The sequence below is a fragment of the Centruroides vittatus genome, unplaced genomic scaffold (assembly GCF_030686945.1).
Source record: "Centruroides vittatus isolate TY-2023 unplaced genomic scaffold, ASM3068694v2 contig_350, whole genome shotgun sequence".
NCBI classification, from domain to species: Eukaryota; Metazoa; Arthropoda; class Arachnida; order Scorpiones; family Buthidae; genus Centruroides; species Centruroides vittatus.
In genome coordinates, this window is record NW_027122173.1 from 802,523 (window position 1) to 825,665 (window position 23,143).

Below are 23,143 nucleotides of genomic sequence, written 5' to 3' on the forward strand. Positions count from 1 at the left end.
TCCTGTTCTTTTTCTTCTTCTCTTTTCGTCATAAATTATTTTATTATAATTAACTACGGTTATCAGTATTAGGGGTAGAATCTATTCAAGGGTCTAGACTGAAGGAAGAAAGAGAGTTAGGGGATGAGAAAATGAGTAAGGGACTGGGCAGATAGGATAAATCAAAAAATATACAGAAAAAACTTATATAAGGGATGGTATAATCGCGTGTTTCTTTATAATTTAGTATTTTAAATTTGTTTTAATATAGATTAATTTTTACATTTTTCTATTCCTAAATTTGAATTATCAATGATTATTTAACAAAAATTATATGTATATAAATCACCTGAATGTCTATCCAATCGTTATCCCGTTTGGGTATCACATGATCAACCTGACACACGGTACAGGATCGGAAAGGCAGTCAATAGTGGTTGTGTTAGACGACTGCTAGGTATTTATTCTGTTGGAGCGAAGCTGGAGAGCAATATCTTTCTGCAAGAAGTGTAGAGAAATATCCTCGAGATATTAAAAGATAATTTTATTCTCAGGTTGGTACAAATATTTTATAATTTTTCTTTATTTTGAATTTAAAGGAAATAATTATCAGAAAATTTTCTACTTTATCTTCCTTTACTGATGTAATTCTATTTAATTTTCTTGTAATCGTATGATTAAAATAATTAAAATAATCTGTAGACTTCATTATAGATATATAAAAAATAAGTTTTAAAATGAATTACTCAAATAATTTATATTTTAAATAATTAAAATTATACCTTTTATCATATTTTAGTTAGATTGATCGCTGTTGTAACCGCGTTTAATCTTTGTTGTAAACTTTACTGAGTAAACACTTCATTAAGAAATAATTCTCGTGATTAAAATATTAATATAAGGTCACACATAAATATATTTAATAAAATTTTACTAATAAAAAAGGTACGACCAATATTTATTACATAATCTTCCTGTAAATTACGTGACTACTCCTTGTTTATGTATATCAATTGTAATTAATGAGGTGTTAAACATGATGAAACAACACATACTCTGTGTAGTAAATAATATAAATTATGATCATTTCTTACGTATAAATAATTTTTTAAAAATGATAATACAAAAAAATTTTTATTGGATAGCATACACGTGAATTAATTACATGTTACGTAACCATTATTTTCTTTATTTTAACTAATATCTAACCATAAATATATTATTAATATATTAAGTATAGTGAGATATATTTACCCGTTTAATTATTTTTAACATAAATAAACTTTATTTTCATTAATATTAGATAATTGTGTTAATGAATATTTTAAATGTGTATTCGCTTATTACTTGGTAAGTTTTATATTTAAAATTTCAAAAAGAAAATGTAAACTGTCAATGAAAGTTTTTAAAGGAGTTTAAAATAAGGTGAGCAGAAGGAATGGTCAGTAAAAAATTCGAATTGGAAGAACACTAAAAAACTTTTGACTGTAAGCAATAGAAAACTTCGATAAGTAAATGTTAGTGTTTAGTGTTAAAGTAATTTTTTTACGTTTCACGACGAATTAAGACTTTTATTATATATTAAAAATTATATAATAAAATTCGTGTTTAAAAAACATAAAAACTACAAGAATTAATTACATGTTACGTACTAAACACCCGAATTTAAATAATGAAAAATTTAAATATGACTGGCGTTTTAATCATCAAATATGTATATAAATATTTAACTCATAAATCTCCATTGTGTCAATAGAGGAGAGTTTATCATTAGAAGAGATAGTCCGTTTTTTTTCTTATCGAATTATCAATAGAATTGCTGGAATTATTTTTCTTTCAAATTACACGGGAAGATTGATCATTTCGTATTCTCTAAACTCCACTTCAGAAAACTAAATTATGTAAAGATATATTTTATTTTACTTTGGTCCGTTCATTAATTACGTGTACAGTTTTTGAGCCACTTTGACCGTTGTGTACAATGATATACTTGTGGCAAACCCTTTCCCTTTTAATTGCGTGTAATGTACAATAGTTCGTGGACCCCTAACTTTGAAGAAATGATTTTTTTAAAATTCTGCAAATATTTTCTTGCCGATACTTTGTAATAGGCTAATAAGACAAAATTCTTATGCCTTTAATACTTCTAAACACAATGTCTACTCCCCATCGTGTACAATGATGTACACTTAAACCTGCCATTAAACTGTACATGTAATTAATGTACGGTCCCTTTTTTGACGATCTTTAAATGTCTCCTATTTAATAATAGAGAGAAAGAACATTTTCTATAGAGAAATAAATGTATGAATCTTATTTTTAGTCGAAAATAATAGAAGATTAGATTACAGCAGAAAATATAAATTTTTTTTCTATATTACCGAGAATAAAAATATCTACCACTGTTAACAGAATGTTAAGTTTGAAAGAAGGATGCGGTCAACGGATTTATTTCTCAACATAGAAGCAATCTGTTTGAGAAACATTCTATCATTTCCAATTCCACGGGTTTAAGTCCAGTTACAATGATAAATGAGCTTCTTTAAGTTACTTTTCTTTCGATATCGTTCCTCTCAGCACCCCGTACACAAGATTCGTAATAGGTCATTGTTATTATGGCTTATTTTCATTCTATTTGCTCTTCCTTCTTGTAATGTAGGATTGAATGTCGGAATCAATCGTTTCTACTCGTTATTATTCTTATATCTACAATAAAATGTGGATATTGCCTCACTATCGAAATTCTCTGCTGACAGGAACAATGACGTTGTAACAAATACCTCACTGTATGCTACTAAAATAAACGATGGTGCTGAATATCCGCGAATTTAAAAGTTGTAAAATCTTTAAATCCAGACTAGAAATATGTAATTTTTCTTCGCTCTGATTAATCTAACGGATGATTCGTACAAAGAAATATGTCAGTGTGTCCTAATTTAAAGATTCATAACATTATATACCCTACACATTAAACTTTTGTATGAAAAATTCTCTTTCGAGAAGAATTTTTTTCGAGTTACATGGCTTCAAACTTAACTAAATTCTAGATTTTTCAAGAAATATATAAGACAAAGAAAAGAAACTTTAAAATGAACTAAACTTTTCACAAAAAAGTTGTAAAAAAGTAAGTAAAAAGGGTCACAAAAACTTGACCACGGGTGTTTTTCGAGTTTTATGTATGTGTCTAACAGCTAAATAGGGGCCAGTAATGTAGCATTTTAGATTTTTCTAAACAAAATTCTTATTTTATTCTAATTTCTAATTAAATGAGTAATGCCAAAATATAGATTTATTCTGTTTGCTTCGTCGTATTGGTGATGAAACAAACAGAATAAGCCAACAATGGCGCATCGTATTGACGATGCAACAAACGCCTTTCGCTTATCGTGATAGAGATTTAAACTACTATTTAGTCAAGTAAATTAATTAGTTTTTTCAAATTGGAAGCATGCTAAGTAATTCATGAATATTCTAATTTAATAGAATATAACTCATATATATTTTTTTAAGTTTAAAGACAGACAGAAGTGATGAATGAGCAAAACTTTTCCAGCTGATAATATAAATTTTTAAGCGTTTTAATATTATATTATAGTAGAATCTGCAGTAATAATTTCTTATACATAAGTGAATCGCATGCATTTTTAATAAATTGTTTATAATTCTACAGTTTTTTACGAGCGAAATATAAAATTATTAACAAAAAACTATAAAATTAGCTAATTAAAGACGAAGATTATTCCGACTTTTAAGTCACATTGCTTCAATTATCGACTCGAAAGTTACTTCAAGCAACCGATAAACTGCATTTAAATATGATGAATTCTGTTTTAACAGTTGTTTGAAGTGGAAAAGTGATAACTGCTTAATGTGTTTCTGTTATTCGCAACTATACAAGCAAAGTTTCGAGCATTCATTCGTGTATTTGGACACTGTTTATTAATTACAATTAAAAACTAAATAAAATTATTCTATTATCGCACATAAAATCGAACCTCCTTTAATTAGGAGCATTGATTATGCGAGTTTCCGTCGTTGTGTTTATTTCATTAATTTTATTTTGCCATTTTTTTCGATATGAAGATTACTGAAGTAGTGTGTTAATTTAATAGCCTATATCATAAAATTCTTATTTTTATAATTTAAAAACATAATTTTCGTTGTATTAATAATACTTTTATACATAATTACTATAAATGATATTCCAGAAATTCTACAAGAATCTGTATATTGTTCTATAACGTCTTTACTAGAAAAATATTTCATTTCAATGTACCAAGTGTATTAATATAGATATTATATTTTATATAGTAAGTAACATTAAATTGTATACTCTACTCAAAATTGCTTTTCTCATTTTTAAATTTTTTTTAGTTTCTCCGTGGAAACAACTTTTATTAAGTTTTAACGTTGCATACATTAAGTGGCCCACCAGTGGTCGAGTGAATAACACTGCTAAACCCATGCCACTAACAGGCTTTAACCCATGACCGTAGTTTAGCCTGTTACTGACGTGGGTTTAGCGGTTCAAACCTGACCACAGGTGTTTTTCGAGTTTTCTTTACATGTCTAACACCTAAATGAGGCCAGTTTTTCATGGACCCTGCTCACCCTTGTGTTACTTTGCCTTATCTAATCAACCAAACTATATATACATTAAACTTCATCAGCAATTTGAGGATGAATTGCCGCGTTTTGAATTTTTACTTTCCTGTCTCTGTTATATATAACAGAGAGAAATTATGGCAATCGATCAAAAAGTGTCCCCCAAAAATTTTACATTTTTGCACTCAGAGAACCTTGAAACAGCGAGAAATGCAAAAAGAATTCGGGTTTTTTTTTCTGTATGTTTAGATGTTGCCATGTGTGGGGGACAGGATTGTGTTCACCGTCTTTGAAGCTTAATAACTCCTGTACTTCTTGTCGAAAATTGCTGAAATTTTACAGGAAGATTTGTGTATTAAGGGGAGTAATTCTATCAAATTTTAGTTCTGAAAGTTGAGGGGTGAGGAGGTAAAGGGAGTCTTGTATCATATCTCTAGTAGGGTCGGACTTAATAACGATTTTACTCGTTATTAGCATTTACAATGTTTTATAAAACCCATCACTGTCCTTCAACTTCAACATACCAAACATATTAATATAGATATTATATTTTATATAGTAAGTAACATTAAATTGTATACTCTTCTCAAAATTGCTTTTCTCATTTTTTAATTTTTTTAGTTTCTCCGTGGAAACAACATTCAGTTATGTGTAAGAAATTATTACTGCAGATTCTACTGTAATATAATATTAAAACATTTAAAAATTTATATTATCAGCTGGAAAAGTTTTGTTCATTCATCATTTCTGTCTGTCTTTAAACATAATTAGTTGTTTGTACGTGGTCCAAAGATGGCCGGAATCGACACAAGAAGGAGAAGAAGATAACAGATGACACCACACACGCAGTTTTAAATGTTGCCGGGAAAGTTAAACAACACTTTGCTAAATTTTTTAGGCTTAGATTACTTTTTATGCACTCCTCAAACATTCTACCACAGGAATTTCGTAAGTTAAAGACAAATCAACAATATTATCATTCGAATAATATCTAACGTGTATTTACATCTTATGGTATATTAATCTTATATATTATGATATCTTATATCATATATTTATCTTATGGTATCTTATGGTATATATGGTATGGTATCTTATCTTCTTTCGAATGAAATGTGCCGCTTCACTTAAAAGGTAATTATATAAAGACTAGATATAAGTAAACACTTATCTTGCAGACCCCTTTAAATATATAAAATTCTTATTTTAAAATAATAAAATGTATTTCAATATTAAAGTAATGCATTTTTAAAAACAAACAACCCAACTCGAGCAATTTATATTGTATAAAAATATGCATAAATATTATTAAAGTAATAAATAAAAATTAGTAAATTTTATTCTTTTAGATGTGTTTTGTATATTTATAATAATATTCTGTAATGTTAAAGTATTAAAGAGACGAGTGTAAGCGTTCATGTATTATGTATATTTACAATAACTTTTGCAGATTTTAAAATTTGATATTTTACTAGGCAAACCATCGAAAAACTTGTATGCTGTAATTTTAAAATTTGTTTTGAAAAATTGTAATATCAAATTCAATTCATTTTTCACCAACAACTTTTCTATCGAATGGATATAGTTACTGGCATCGTCTCTATCAATATAAATATTTTATATAAGTTTTGCAGCTACTCTACTTTTGAATAGTCTGGAACTTCTATGAATCTGTGTTTCTCCTGTTTCTCCTTATATCTAAGCAAAGAACTGCACAAACAATTGAAAAATAACCCTTATTACCCATTAATAACAAGTATTTTACAATTTGTACATATACGATAAGCGATATGTGCGTCTAATACATGCCTCTTACCGTAAAAAGTGTGTCAGTGTATGTATTTTTTTGATGTAGTATAGGTAATATGAGGTATTATATCAATCAGTGGCGTAGCGTCGTGGGGGCGGCAGGAGCGGCCCTCCCCGGGCGGCACTTTTAAGGGGCGACAAAATTTCACAATAAATAATAATAATATTTTGTCAAAATTTGAACCATTTCATTTTATATTTTTGTCGCATCTACGATTCGGACCGATTGAAATGAAAAAATATAAATAGTAACAGTATCGTTCTAGTTCTAATTGGAAGTCGATTTGTGTTTTATATTCAATTCGTTAATAACTTAATCTTGTCGATTGTCAAGGTATAATCATAAGTGTTCTATACCTGTTATATCAATATAAGTGGCATACGTGTAAAAATTTTTGTAATAAATGTGATTATTATATTGTAAAACATATATATATATATGACTTTTTTATTTGTAACTTGTACAATACACAATAATGATGATTGTCCTTGCCGAAAAGTTCTTTAGAATTACTGTATATTTTATTCTTTTAAATTGAGATACCTAAATAAGGGGGCGGCGAAATTTTCCTCCGCCCCGGGCGGCTGACACCCACGCTACGCCACTGATAACAATAGGATGTGTTACAGCTATGTAATAGCTGTAACACATCCTATTGATACATCCTCCTATTAGCTCTACATAAAAATTGTAGGAGGTGAGGAAAATATAAGAGGTACTGGGTACGTAGTACCTCTTGAATTTCATAACCTCCTAACCTCATACTTTCTGTTTTTCTAAATGTAATATCTCTTATATTTTCTATATATACATACTGTATGTCTTAGTCTAAAAAGCATATCCGTGGCATAGTAAATAAAACCACTGAACACTCGTACTTAGTCGCGGTTTCGCGCCTCACCAACAGTGAAGTTTTCTGGGTTTTATCCATGTGTATAACACCTAAATATGGATCACTTTCCCTTAGAAAAGTCCTTCCAGAAGGCATTTCCCTCGGAAAATCATCCATGTGTTGCATTGCAAAGAGCATCTTCTAAAAGTTCTATTTAAAGATATATTTTAAAAATAAAATACAAATTTCTGTTTATAACAAACAGAAATATTTTGAAAAAAACACTTCAAATTGACATTAAATATATTTTTTGGTAACAAAAAGAAATTAATCTTTATTTTAACCCAAATATTTATGTTATATACTTTTTCCCTTAATTTCCGTTACACACCATAGAAATTCTAAGTAAATTTAAGGATAAGAAAATATCGTTTAGATATTTCACAATAGTTAATTCATAGAATGCATTACTATGATTCTGTAACATACGAGGTATCGAAACTTATTTATAGGTCTACAATTTTGTAGACAAATAAATTCGACTATCGTCCGTCCGTCTGTCTTTCCGTAATCTTGAGGACGGAGTTAGATAGATGAAAGACGAAAACAGATATGGAAACTTCATGAGCAGAAGGACACGATTAACTAATGAAAACCGGAAGTCGTGTTATTTCAATTCATAAATTTTCCTCTGAAAGATGTTAGATAGATGACTGGAACGACTCTATTGTTCAAGGAAAAATATGACGTACATACAGGGGAAAGCCACTAATAATTTGAGGTGGAGAGAATATATTTCAAATGAAATAGATTAAAAATATGATTAAAAATTGCATCCTGGCATTGTGACGATATCACAATAAATAATTGCTCGTTTAATTTCTATAAATTAAATAAAGTTACGATCGATTTTAAATGGTTAATAAATAAAATCCTTTAAAAAATTAATCTATATTTATCTACAAGTGTTATAATTGAAGGATTTTTTAATTTATAAGAGGGAATAACAAAAATACTTTCTCAGTTATCGACCGTCTACCTCGACAGACTATACTTGGTGTACAAGTTACTAAAAATAAACTAGTCTTTACTAAATCTCCGGACTGGGAAATCATATCTAATCATTATAATAGATAAAAACATGATTCTATGCAATAAAATATCGTGAAAAATCATATAAATATTTATATAGAGTCATAACTGTCCGCTCTACAGTTTATAACATTGACAGCTACTAAAATTTGCATGCACTTTTAAGGTAAGAACTGAACGTAAAAATAGCATATATGCCAATTTTATATGAAATTATATCGTATTTTATCTTGGATAATTTAAAAAATAATAATTATTATTATTTTTCCAAATTAAATTCATTTTAAGCGAAAAAAATGCGTGATTTGAAGTGTATAAACAGGTAATTTTTTTTCTTATATAATACATATTTGTCATCATTCGGATTACGATATAAACACTTGAACCAGCTTAATATCATTCTCAGTTCGTTTACGTAAAGAGTTGACAGCAAAAATAATTTTAGTTTCAGCCAATTATTTATGAAAACGGACTTGTCAACTGAAATTTGAATCATTTCAATGAATTTTATCGGCAAAAAGTACTGAAAATAAGTAATAAAATTCTCTGAAAGGTTTCATTATCTATTTTTTTTAAAATTTCTTTTAATTTCTCTTTATTAAATTAAAAGAAATAGTAAATAAGAGAAATTCCAATATACAATACATCTAGAATTACACTGAATAGTTCGTATAGAAATTTAACAGCATAATATAATATACACGAAAACCCCTAATTTGCGATCGTGAATGGATCCGAGAAAATGTAGTCTTTATGAGGGGGTGGTCTTTTAGAGATGCTTCACTATATAATATAATAACTAGGTGTAGCATTAAAATTTATATATATATTGAAAAATTGAGAATAAATCTATTAAACTAGATCTAGTAAATTTAAAAATTTAGAATATTCTTTCCTTAACTTAAAACTTCAAAAAGTTTCTTGTTCTAACAACTTTCTATAGAATGACAAAAAAAATTCACTCGAAACAACATTTAATTTAGTATAAATGAAGCGAAACGTTGTTAAATAAACAAAAATACATAAAAACAGACAACTCGATTAAATACAACGCTATTGATAGGTACTTGTTGGCGTGGGATTGAAGCTACACTTTCCTTTAACCCCCTATCAAATGGATATGGTTCTGATTTAGTCTGTCTACTGAATTCCTATTTTTACAGAAACTCAGAATAATCCAACATCTTCCAATACAACATTTTCACTATCAGAAAAATCAATAAGAAATATTCATGAGTATTTTCAGTTAAGAGCAATCTTAAAATAATCCATAATTTATGTAGAAAACCCTTAAAATATCTAATGATAATTAATTAGATTAAATTTTAATTACATATTCACATAACACCATCAACATCTTAACTATAAAAATATTTTCAATATATTTCATTTCCATTCTAAATTTTTATTTTCACATTTTTTGCCGAAGATTAATACAGTATTTCCATGAAAGATTTTCAGGTATTATGGTAAACCTTTCCCGAACGGAACCTAAATAAAATGGAAACCTGCCTATGCGGAAAAAAAATTCTTTTAAACGCAGCGATTTTTTGTGTTAAAAAAACCTGTTTAAGACGGAAAAATACAGTAAAACCTATGTAAACCAGAATTGCACGGTACCGAATTGGCAGGTTCCGTTTGGACAAGTTTTAGTTTATTTATCCTTTAATAGAGTTAATTAAATGTATACAAAAAATCAATAAAAACTCATAGGATAATTTCCTTTTAATGAGAATAATATAAATTTTTAATTAATGGAATAAAAAATCAATTTTAGTGTAAAATAAAACTTAAAAAGTTCATCTGTAATTTGATTTTTAGCTGATTTTTTTTCTTGTTAGAATGACTTCGATTCATTTGTTAAACCGATTACACCAAGTTAAATAAAACTTCTTTAATGGTTATTTTAATACATCTTAGCAGAAATATCCTTCTCTGATCTATAATTCTTAAAATTGTCTCGAGATAGTGATATTTGATCAGAAAGGCAGTTGAGTGCAATTTTCAGTATTCTTTCTAGTGTACAGAAATGTGTCTTCAGATTACAATGTCTTTGAAAAACGAGACAACAGATAAAAGGAAAATTTTCAAAGTTAGTGCTTTTCCAGGTTCTTATTTTCAACAAAATAAATATTCTCACCGTGTTTGCAGTGGTAGATTGAGACCTTTTGGAATCTTTAGGCACAGATTATTGGGGCCCTTAGCTTACCAGTGGATGAGGGGATAAATACCACTAACTGGACAACGTGGAGTTTTCCGGGTTTTCGTCACCTTATTCGTAAATAAGTGTCAGTTCCCCGTAGAAAGTCCTCCCGGAGGCATCCTCTTTGATCACTTACCCAAGTGTCGCCTTTGCCTTAACACTCAATCCAATGCAATTAGGAGCTCTCTACATAATTTTACGACATGATAAACTAATAACGTATCATAGTAGGTATAGAATTATTGATTAATTATAATAAAGTATCATAGAAGCCTCTGAGACCCGAGGTCCCTAAGCGTGTACATCACGTGTTTAATGGGTAATCTGTAGTATATGTTTGTTTAAAATGCTAGTGAATAACATAATTTTAAAGATGTGAAATTAATTTCAAACATTTTATTACAATATTTTACATCCACCACTTATTTTTCTTCTTCGTCTACGTATTAAATAAGTTGACAGATAGTTTCGTGTAAATTAATTATGCTGTTCAATGCGTAATGGAACATAATATATTAATTATGCTATTTCATAGCTCTATTGTCATTCAAATGTAGAATTATTAAGATACTATTGAATTTTCGTATGCAATTAATAAGTAACCCGCATTTTGTCATGATAATTATCATTTAATTAACATACATCTATTGAAATTATTAATGAGTAAAAGTAATTTGATAGACAGAAGAATATTTGTAAATATTTTCCCGTATTCATTGGGTAATGTAATCATTTTTAAAGGCAAAGAGTGGCTTAAAGCAATGAAAAGTTAGCCTGAATTTGATTGAATACAATTTAACCTCCAGGAAATGAAAATAAAACGAAAAATAAATGAAACATTGTAAAAGGACACAGTAAATGGTGGAAAAAAGGATAATTTTACGTTGTTCTTTAGACTATTTCCTGTATTTATTGGTAATAATTTACCGATTTAAGTTTATTTTTTTGTAGTCCAAACTAATTCACTTAAATTTAGTTCAGCGTTTTTGTTTTTCAAACGTACTGTACTTTCACTATTAATAATTCAAAAGAATTCGATTTTTTGCAGTTTTTTTGCTCTTATTTTTCTTTATCTTTAAACTCATAAATCATGATTTACGATAAATATTCACATCTTACTTACAGACAAACCTATAAAGAGAATAAATATTGGTCTTAAACTATTAAAAATAGCTTAGTCTATTGAAGATTTGTAATATTATAGCCCTAGTATTCATGTCGCTTATCTGCATTGTTTAAATTTAATGAGGCTCAGAAACGTAACTTGACGTCCAACCACATTAAACTACACTTATTATTTAATGAGACAATATCTTTCCTATGAAATATTATTGAGATCATTACTATAAACTGCTACAGGATGTGCTACATAATAATATCAAGATAAATTTTATCTTCGACACTCAAATTTTAACCGCAAATTAACAATAAATAATGAAACTTGAAGTTATATTATCACTTCAGGTTAATGAGTTTCAAATATTTCGTTTATATTTTAAGAAATTTGTAATTTTTCTTATGGAAATTTAACACTAAACGACTGATAGGCTGTAAATTTAATAAATATTTAAATTAAGTTACGTTTATTAATTGCTATTAATATGAAATTTGCTTGTAATTAGTAGAATTATAATTTCAACAAATAGAAAATATGGCTTTGGGGAAAAATATATAAACGTTTTAATAATTATCCTTATTAATCTTAATTATGTCAATTATATTTAAGTAGAAATTTCAATGAATAAATTAACGAATCAATAATTGTAATTTTTGATAATTTTGCAATGTTATTTACATAATAATATGGGCTGCTAAACGGTTTTAAGTTCTGTTAAGTAGTGCAAAGTCAATAGATAATATAAAATAAAATTATATTACAGTATTAATGTTCTTTTAGTTTTGCATGTTTAAAGGTTGAGCTCACCAATGGCGAGTGAATAAAACCACTAAACATTAATACTTGGTCGCTGGTTCGAGACTCACCAACGTGGTCACATGAAGTTTTCCGGATTTCTTTCGGGTCTAACACCTAAATAGGAGCTAGTTTTTTATACAAAGACCACTTGCGAGGTACCCCCTCTTGAAGACAATCATGTGTTACGTTGCTCTATCCCACCAGACCAAACTTTTTAGAAGTTATAAGACAGTCTCTGATTTCCCCTGGTTTTAAACCTCAAATATAGAATAGAATTTTAAATTGAACCCATTTATAGGTCTTATAATGCAACATAACCAATATATAAATTATTTTTCTAACTTTATTTAAGCTTAGTCATTTTAAACCCATCTTTAACTCACTATTAAAAGCTGTTTCGGTTTGGGGGCTAAACAATGTAGTCACTCTACATATACAGTAAATATAAAATCAGTGAATACTAGTAGTTGGTCGCGAGTTTGCACCTCACCAAAAGACTGGCTGTGTGAAGATTTTCATGTGTCTGACACGTAAATAGGGACCAGTTTCTCATAGAAAGTCCTCCCTCTTGACAGATTGCATGTGCGTCCGCAGAAAATTTTCCAGGCGTGACATAGCTTGGAGAGAAATACATTTTTATTTAATTTTTTGGGGTTTTTTAAAGTCAGACAAGAAATTTTAAGAGAGATAAAGCATTCCTGATCGAGAAGATAAGGTTACATATCTCAATAACTTTTACAATTATAATTTGTAGAAATTTTTACTCGATTCCAGGGAAGGGCAAGTGCCCCTTCTATGCACGTCCATAGCAGATTGCCCATATGTTTGTCTTATCCAATGGGGATCCTACATATAACCTCATTTGTTTGCAATACTTCGAACGTTAGAAAGTAAATACGTATCAAATTTCAAAATATTTTAAAATATATATATTTTAAGTTAAATTTGATAAGAAAAATTTGACATACTTCTATTCTTTCGTTAAATTTTTCGAGGTGGAAAAAACTAGATGCGTTAAAGAATAGGAAAATAAATTGTATAGGTTTTCAATGAGTTACTATAAAGAAATCTATAATAGTCCTGTCATATCTTTCGAAATTCATTGTAAAAATGTCCTAGAGCATAAAAGAGATCAATCTCTAAAATTTCTGTCGAGAGCTCCTGACAAATATGCCATAGAAATGTTAAAAGATAGCCAACATTTCATTTACAGCATGTGACGTTAAAATTGTTCTTATAAATATTTTTGATCGTTTATTCATGCTAAATTTGCAGCATGTTATTGTAATCAAGATAGTTAATTAAACAGACATATTGTTAAGTATCAGTCTGACAAATTGCATTAAGCTTCATAAGCATTCTCGTAGATGCTGTTCACACAAACCATTGCTAATAATAGATACATCATCATTGATTTCGTTAATATAATTCGTATAATTTCGATAACTAATGCAATCTTTTTCTCTTTTTTTTTAACTGTAATTTTCTTTTCTTATAATTTTTAAAGAGGTTCGTTTACCTGAAAGGAAATGGCCCATTATCTTTATCTGGAACATCATTAGCCAGCATGACTTCAATTACCTATGCTGATCCTTTTACAAGCAAAACTAACGTTCTTTAACACATGTTGGGTGAGAAAAATCGAAATCATCTGTAATTCCTCGAATTTCCAACACTGGATAATCAAAATTGCGATAATAAAAGTCATTGTTTCATTTATTAATTAACATTCTCTTGTATAAATAAATTAATGCAATATTACTTAATTTTCGGAGTCTATTTTCTTTATGTAAATAATACTTTTTATACTATAATTTATAGTCACTATTACTAGTTAATTAGTGTATTTTCTTCGTTTGTCGTTGTTGTGCTTCCTTAAATCTTATTAAGTAGAATATTTCATAATTATTTAATTAAAGATGTAAGCGCCTCGTGTAAATTTACCGTGTAAATCAGTGTGTATACGTTCAGCTTTTGATCTATGATGACTTCAAAGTTGACTCAGCTCTTTCATATTTCACAATTACGGAGTTTAACTTTATAATAATATCTCTTTTTTATCTAAAAAATATATAAATTTATTCTGAAATTTATATAGTCAAACCCGTGACAAACTGCCACCGAAGAGAACATAAAAAATGGCCATTATACTGAGGCTATTTTGTATGCTTTAATATTAAAAAAGTTCCTGAAAAGTGGCCGTTATTGGAGGTTCGATTGTATTATTAACGAATAAAATTGAGTAAACAAACAATTCAATTATTTGACTTAATTATTGAATTTAAATTTCCTTGAGTGAACACATTTGTATTCATTCTACCTTAGACAGAATTTGACAAGAGAAAAGATGCGCAACCAAGTATAAGTAATTAATAGAATATAATAAGAAAATTTGTTGTAAAAGTAATTTCTTGAATAATTTCCAATTATTTGAATCAATCTTGGCATTTTAATTTTAGTAAACGAGCAACACGGTGGTTGTACGGACACTTTAATCAGCTGTTCGTCTACCGGAAGCGACTAGAAAACTGTATAATCTATATCTAACCAAAATTACTTTAAATTTTGATTAGGAAATTTACACGAAAACAGATCGAAACACTGTTATAATGCTATGAGGCTAATTACTCTCATTTTACTAGAGAAAATAGCGATTGTTGTATCAAATTACTAACTGGAGAATATATAAATCTCTTCCTTTCGAAGTGAATCACTATCTTAGATTATCTTTATGTTCACTTTTTATATTATTAACATGCTTTATGTGCTAGTTTATATTGTCTTAGAGTTCTCAAGTTTATACATTATTATTTTATGTATATTAATTATTTAATCGTTTAACTTCTAGGATATTGTTTTAACTGCGGGTGATTCTTCCCTTGACAGTTTTATTCTTGTTTTTTGTTCATTGAGTAACAATAATTTCCACTACTGTCTATTGGTATTGATTTTTCATTTCCCTTTATCCTCATGAACGATAATGTGATAGTTACGCAATGTCATTTTTACTTTCAGTTATACATCTTTTATTTTGGTTTCATCAGTTTCTTTTCTGAAATATATCGCTGCAATTTATTTCTTTTCGGAAATTTACCATAATATTTACCACAACAATTGTTTTTGGAAAAAATTTATTTTCTTATCTTGTAAATCTTCGAATTTTTACATTAGAAAATTATCAAAAAATAATATTAATAACGAGCAATTATTTATTGTGATATCGTCACAAGGCGGGCTGCAATTTTTAATCATATTTTTTATTTATTTAATTTAAAATATATTCTCTCTATCTCAAATTAGTAGTTACTTGCTCCTATATATCATACTTTTCCTATAACAACAGAGTCGTGCCGGTCATCTATCTAACACCTTTCGGGGGAAATGTTTGAATTAAAATAACATAACTTCTGGTTTGTACCAGAAGTTCTTATATAGTCAATTGGGACCTCCTCATACCCCTAAGGTTTCTCGTCTCTCATCTATCTAACTTCATTTTCGAGATTAAGGAAAGACAGACAGACAGTGGAAATTTTTCCCAATGACTTTGTTTTTGTGGATAGACGATAATAAAAATTGTTTTTAATAGGAAATTTTATAAACTTTTAAAATTATGTTCTAATTTCCTAGATTAGCCCACCAGTGGCTGAGTGAATAAAACAACTGAACACTAGTAGTCAAAGGTTCGCGCCTGACCAATGCTGGCACCTGGAGTTTTCCGGGTTTTCTTAACGTGCCTAACACCTAAGTGGAGTCAGTTTCCTGAAGAAAATGTTCCTGGAAGGTAGATTCCCACGTGTTGGTTGGCACGTGGAGTTTTCTGGGATTTTTTTACGAGCCTAACACCTAAGTGGAGGCAGTTTCCCGGGAGGTAGATCACTGACGTGTTGTATTGTCCTAGCCTATCAAACGTACTGTACAAGATTAACTTATTTTTAAAAAGCTCGTTCCTTCATTTTTCATATTTTTTACTTTAATTTTGATAAATTTTTATTACGAAACTTGCGGCAAAATTTACATTTCTTAATAAAAAAAAACAAACAAATTAAATTTATATCTCGGCGATTTACCAAAACAGTAGAAGGAAACAAGATAAAAATGATTAGAAATTCAAAGAGAGCGCATCTTGTTTTAATCTACAACTGGCGACAACTGGAACTTTCAATTGTAACAACTATAAACGACAATTTTATTAAAATCTCCAACAAATAAAATAAAGTTTGTCGCAGATTCTAGATGTTTCTTTATTCTTGTATAAGAGCAAAATTGGTTTATCGAAAACAACTTGCTGTATTTAAATGTAATTTTGTATATATTCTATTTTCATCAATAACTCAGTTTACTTTGAAAACTAAATTAAAAGATAATAATATATTTTTTTTAATTCTCTTCACAATAAGAAGAAAGTTTAATAAAGTCTACAACTCAAAACTTTGTAAAGAAATATTAAAAAAAAAAGTTTAGTGGATGAAATATGATATTGCATCTTAATGATATCTTCACCAACTAATGATATTTCTTCTATGACGAAAGAATTCTTTTCGTGCCTTGAAATCTTTGATTTATTACAGATAGAAAGGATACAAAATTAAAATACTTTTTTCAATTTACTTTAAATTTACTTCTTTAAACTTTTTTATTTTCACTGCATTTCGTTTAACCACGCATTATATATATATATATATATATATATATATATGTTTCATGTTTGTGTTTATTCTACTTCATATCTTGTATCGAATCTATCGTGCTACCATTTTATCAATATTTTCTTGAATTTATAATCACGAAACATGACAAATTATAGTGTAGTAACGTATCAACACATTACATTTAGTATAACGATGTAATGATTACCAGTGACCGAGTGGATAAAACCACTGAATACTAGCGGGTTTTGCACTTCATCAACGTAAAAAAATCCGGAAAATTTCATATGGAGTTTTCTGAGTTTTTTTTTTTTTACGTGTCTAACACTTAAGTAGGGGGACAGTTTCCTGTAGAAAGTCCTCTGTGAAGGCATCCTTCTTGGCAGATCGTCCATGTATTGCTCTGCATTCTTCCATCAAACCAGTGTAATATTTTTCCACAAGTATTTTTCATCGTATTATTTCTCTTCTTTCTCCATTTATTAATATTAAAACTCTAATTTTAAAAAGTATATGCTGTGAATATGAACTAAAATTAGTCTTTTTATTTTTTTAACGTCTACTCGATTCATTTAAAAATTGATAATATAATGATATTGCCCATTAAAAATAAATTTAATGTTATATTTTGGAGTTTTTTAATAAATATTTGATGAGTATTTAGTGAAATAGATATTTAATATAGAAAATTCTTTTATCTAGTATTGTAAATGTTAGCTCTTAAAGCAGAGCTGAAGCTTATATTAAAAACTTCTGTAAAATTTCCTGTGAGATTATGTTATTTTGAAATGAATTTATGTTTGTTCTGAAAAATATTAAGGCCATCTCAACTAAAAATAATTGTTCTTTCTATATTGAATCTTTAGATATTATTGTATAGAAGAATGCCCGAGGATAACTCAAGAAAAGCAACGTTTATTGTGCTATGTCAGCAAATCTACTATTCACAAATACGGAATTATAACAGAAAATGTTAGTGATTGAATTCGCTTTCAGAAAAAGAAAACAATCAACGAAATTTTGGGTGCGTAAACTATTTTCTGATGAAGATTAGCCAAAGATTTCGAGTTGAAATCGAAAAACCTAAGAATATTTTAGCTATTTTCCAATAACACGTAGGAAATGTTCAATTTGAAACATCGTCACAATGCCGGGATGCAAGTTTTAATCATATTTTAAATTAATTTAATTTAAAATATATGCTCTCCGCCTCTTAGTAGTGGCTTGCCTCTGTACATTATACTTTTCCTTTAACAAAATAGAGTCGTGCTGATTATCTATTAACTGCTTTCAGGGGAAAAGCATTTTGAATTAAAATAACGTGACTTTCAGTTTCCATCGGAAGTTCATATGTAGTTAATCGGGGTCTCTTGACCTAAGATTTCCATATCTGGTCCCCGCTTTCATCTATCTAATTCCGTTCTCGGGATTAAGGAAAGGCACACGGACGGACGGACGACAGTGAGAATTTATTGGTCTACAAATTTTTAAAATTGCAGCCCAAAAAAAAAAAAAAATATCAGTTGTAGGAATGAATGTTTAAAGCAACGCGATCTTCCAGGAGGGTTTTCCTGAAAAATCGGCTCCTATATAGGAGTAGGCACGTGAAGGAAATCCGTAAAACACGCGGCCAGCCCGTTGGTGAGATGAGAACCCAAATGTTCACTAGTTGTATCCATTCGTCCTCTCGCCAGCTTATCACTCAAACTTCATAGAATCTTATTAATCTTGATTTTTAATCAAGAATCAAATTTTTGTACTACAAACTTTGAATTTTCTCCCTCCTTTTTGATGATCACCGATTCGTTAACAAGCGAATTTAAACTCGGTTGTGTTTTGCATTACAAAATATAGAAGCGTATAATTCTGCATTTTTATTACCCGAAAAAAAATTAATATATTAAAAGGAATGATTTCGTTGAAAAATTAAAATAAATGACTTGTTTAGCAAATAAAAAACTTAATTTTTATTCAAAAGTATTCGTAGTTACATAATCATTTGCTCGATTATGATTAAGTAATGAATATTAATTTACTTATTTATTATATAACATGCTGATTAAGTAAGCTATGCATTTATAACGACATTAAATTAGCGACATTAATTATTTTATTTAGAGTTTATCTCACAGGAATTTGTTTCTTGAAAAATGTTTTGTGCTTAGTTCAAGTATTTTGTTTCCTTTTTTCATAGCTCCTGATGAATTATTCTGACAAACGTTACAGAACTTGGATTTGCGATTTTCCCAAAATAATCCGATTAGACTGAAAAATCAATGAAAATAAAAATATAGTTTCTACTTACATTCTTATTCTCCTCGCAATTCTGCTGTAAAACCTGTCTAAAACGGAAACTCAATAATTCCTTACGGCGTGGTTCCGGTTTACGCGGTTTACTGCATTTACAAAAAGACATTTTTCAACTATATTTTAAATACTAGGGATTAAGAACTTCATTGCAAAAAAATATATTTATATTAATAATAAAATATTCGCACAATTTAAAGTAAAACTTGTCTAACACAGAACTTGAATATCACAGTACCGAGCGATTCCGGGTTACACGAGTATTACCGTATTTATAAAAAGACATTTTTACTTTCCTGGCAGAGGGGAAGTATGGCGATCGGTCAAAAAATGACCCCCGCTCCAAGATTTTTATATTTTGGACTCGGGGACATTGAAACATCCAGAAATGCAAGAAAATCCGGGTTTTTTTTCCTGTATGTATGGATGTTAGTGTATTTGGGAGCACGATTTTTTCACTCTCTTTGAAGCTTAATAACTCCTGTGCTTTTTCTCGAAAATTTCTGAAATTTCGCAGAGAACGGAGCATCGATGTTATTTAAATTTTGATAGTTAAAAGTCGAAGGGGTAGGGAGATAGAGGGAGGTCATATCTCAAGTAGATCGGACTTAAAGACGATTTTACTCGTTATTAGCATTTAAAATTTATTTTATAAAATCCATTTCTACCCTCAAAATTAAGCTTTTTGCCATTTTATGATGGTTAAAAATATAAAAAGGTTTTAGTAATAAAATATCATAACAGATGGCGCTACCAAATGTTATCGGAAAAGTTAAGCAACTCGTTGTTGGATTTGTTCAAATATCATGCAACTTTTTATATTATTACTTTTCATACTAGTGATTTAGAAATTAATTTATAAAGAAAGACTTTTATGTTAATATAAGATCGCCCTGTCCCCCTTTGGCAGATCGCCCAAGTGTTGCGTTGTGTTGCCATATCCCATAAAACCAAACCTTTTCTACTTGAAGGATTAAATAAATGTCGATGAGCATTTTTCCTTTTTTCCTCATTCATCTTACTGATACAATGAAGTTTTTGTTTTTTTTTTTTTTTTCTACTCGAACGTAATGAAATACTTAATACTTTTAAGATAAATTAAGTATTTAGCAGTTAATAGAGCTTATAACGAGCTCGATTATTGCAAAGTAGGGTTTTTATATGGAGTTTTCTCATTATATTTTAATCTTGGTTAATCATGCTTCAGTTATAATGTCAACATGAAAATTGATAATCAATCAAAGTGTTCGTAGTTTAGATTGTCTTAGTTCTTTTGTCGATTATGTCTTTCCATTTACACAAAGAAGTCTTCGTATTACTTCGATTTTCTCGTTTTCTTTTATGTAGAAATGCTTACAAAATTTTATTTCTTTAAGTAAATCATATTTAAACCCTTTTTAGTTAAAATTATAAATAACATGATGAGAGTAATGAGCGGAAACGCTTTAAAAAACCGACCAAGAACGAATCGATGTAAATGTACTGTACTTGGTGTGTTCGTTAAGTTCACATTTTAAAAGATATAACTAGAAAACTAATTAGCGAATGACGTCGTATTTCGCAATGAGAATTGTGTGATTATGGAATTTTATTTGAAACAAAAACACAGTTAGTTACAAAAAATGTCTGCTAGGGTGGTAAATGGTGCAGTAACACTTTACGGGATAACTCAAAATGTCTCAAAAATTATAATACTCACTGTACATTCCTTCTTTCGATGCATGCGTTATTTCTGTCACAACAATACAAAATTGCTGTCATAAAATGTACAAATACTCTAATAAGAATGTGCTATTTTTTATAAATAAAAATATTGTAGTATTGTCGGCATATTAAGCATGCCGTGCGTAACCACACAATCTAACGCGTGTATCGTAAATTTTCAGACATTTTGAGTTAGCCACTACAATGTTACAGCGCCATTTACCGCCCTAGCGGACATGTCTGTAACTATATTTTTTTGTTTTTAAATAAAATTCTATCAACACAGAAGTCTCGGCGTGAAATGTGGCGTTATTTTGCTGATTAGTTTCTGAGCTATGGCTTTTTGAAATGCAAACTTTAATTACAAACACGTTGCATTTATAAATGTGGCAAAAGTTTGCGTGTATAATTCTTATTGTTACGTAAATCAGAAAATATATTATACGAATATTATTTCAATAGAAAAAAATAGAAAATAATGTTCACAGCTTGTTTATATCAAATTTCTTTAGACTATAAGAAGTAAGATCATTCATCTTTCAACCAATTTTGACCAAATCTGGCATCCATCTTCTTTAAGAGATTACTTCATTGAAATTTTACTTCGCCATGTCACTGATTGAAAACGATTTCTATTCAAGAGATTCTTATAAAAATTTGGTTTCCGTTTTGTGATAAAATCGATACTTAAATAAAAAAAAAAAATAAAAAAAGTAATTCGACTACTCTAAAATTTGAAATAAATTATCGAAAAATTAGAGTTTCTATTTATATACTTTTATCGAGTTTAATATATTTGAAATATTTAAAATTTTAAAAAGTTTAAAGATTATTTTAATGCTAAATTCTTTAAGTAATGTTTTTAATTTATTTTAATTTAAATACTTGAAATAATGTGATTTTATTGATATATACATAATCATTGTTTTAATAAGTATAAAGCCCACCAGTGACCGAATGCATAAAACCATTGAACACTGGTAGGTGGTCGGGGGTTGGCCACGTGTTTCTTTTGTTTTTAAATAGAAGCCAGTATCTCATAGAAAGCGCAGATCACCCATGTGTTTCTCGTTGCCTTATTCCATTAATTAATGCTTAATAAATATAAAATATATTTAAACCTCAATTTTCAGTATATAGATTGTTATAGTGATAAAAAGAAATTTTATTACATTGTTGACAGATTGAAAATTTAAATGACATTAAAGAAAAACTAGTTAGAAACTTCTCGTGTTTGTCAGTCCTCTAATTACCATTACAAAGAATTCATTTGTTCAATTAACATTTAGACGAGCTATTACCATTCAGTAATAAATTTCTCTATCGAAAAAATAAAAATTTTTCAGACTTAATTCTCGCTACTTTCCATAAAAAGTAAACAATATTGATTTAATCATTGATTTTCAGAACAAAGTCTCTTTTATTTTTTGTTTGAGTTACTCTATTCCAAACACTAATCGCATTTTATACACAAAGGAATTAAATGATATTGTATTATCTATCTATCTTCTATGCAAGCATTACCAACTAAACACGGTTTAGAATTTATCTGAAATTTATACGATTTAACTTTAAATGAATTAACGAACATAATTACTGATTTGATTTGGTAGGCTACGGCAACGCAACATGTGGATGATCTACCAAGAAAGGACTCTTTATAGGAAAATATAAGAATCTGACCTTTATTTAGGTGTTAGACAAGTGAATAAAATCTGAAAAACTTCACGCGACCATCCCATTGGGAGGCGCGAATCAGATTTCAGTGTTCGTTCATTGATGGACAACATAATCCTAAATAAGTTAATGTTTAAACAATTTTTTAAAATTTGTATTAAAATAAGTATTGTTCCTGTTCTGTTTGTTCTTATATAATTTATTCAAAATTTTTTACCTTGTATAATTTATGTGGTGCGTGAATTTGTATTATCCAATTTTTCGTGATACAGATGTCTTGTATGCGAGAGGCAAAAGTTTTTAATGTAAAAATGCTTTCAAACACACGGTCTGGAGCTTTCGTAAAGATTAGAAAACTCATTTTTATGCAAGA

General features: G+C 28.8%; 1 protein-coding gene across 2 annotated transcripts in view; it reads left to right on the plus strand.

Moving 5' to 3' along the window:
- The first annotated feature begins 446 nt into the window (after positions 1-446).
- LOC136974563 (5-hydroxytryptamine receptor-like) overlaps positions 447-23,143 on the plus strand; it is a 72,387-nt gene continuing 49,690 nt past the window's right edge. The window contains exon 1 of one of the 2 annotated variants that reach the window (XM_067269477.1): positions 447-533. The gene's annotated coding sequence lies outside the window, so the exon portion shown is untranslated. The remainder of the gene's footprint in view (positions 534-23,143) is intronic. The other variant, XR_010880654.1, reaches the window with a different exon arrangement.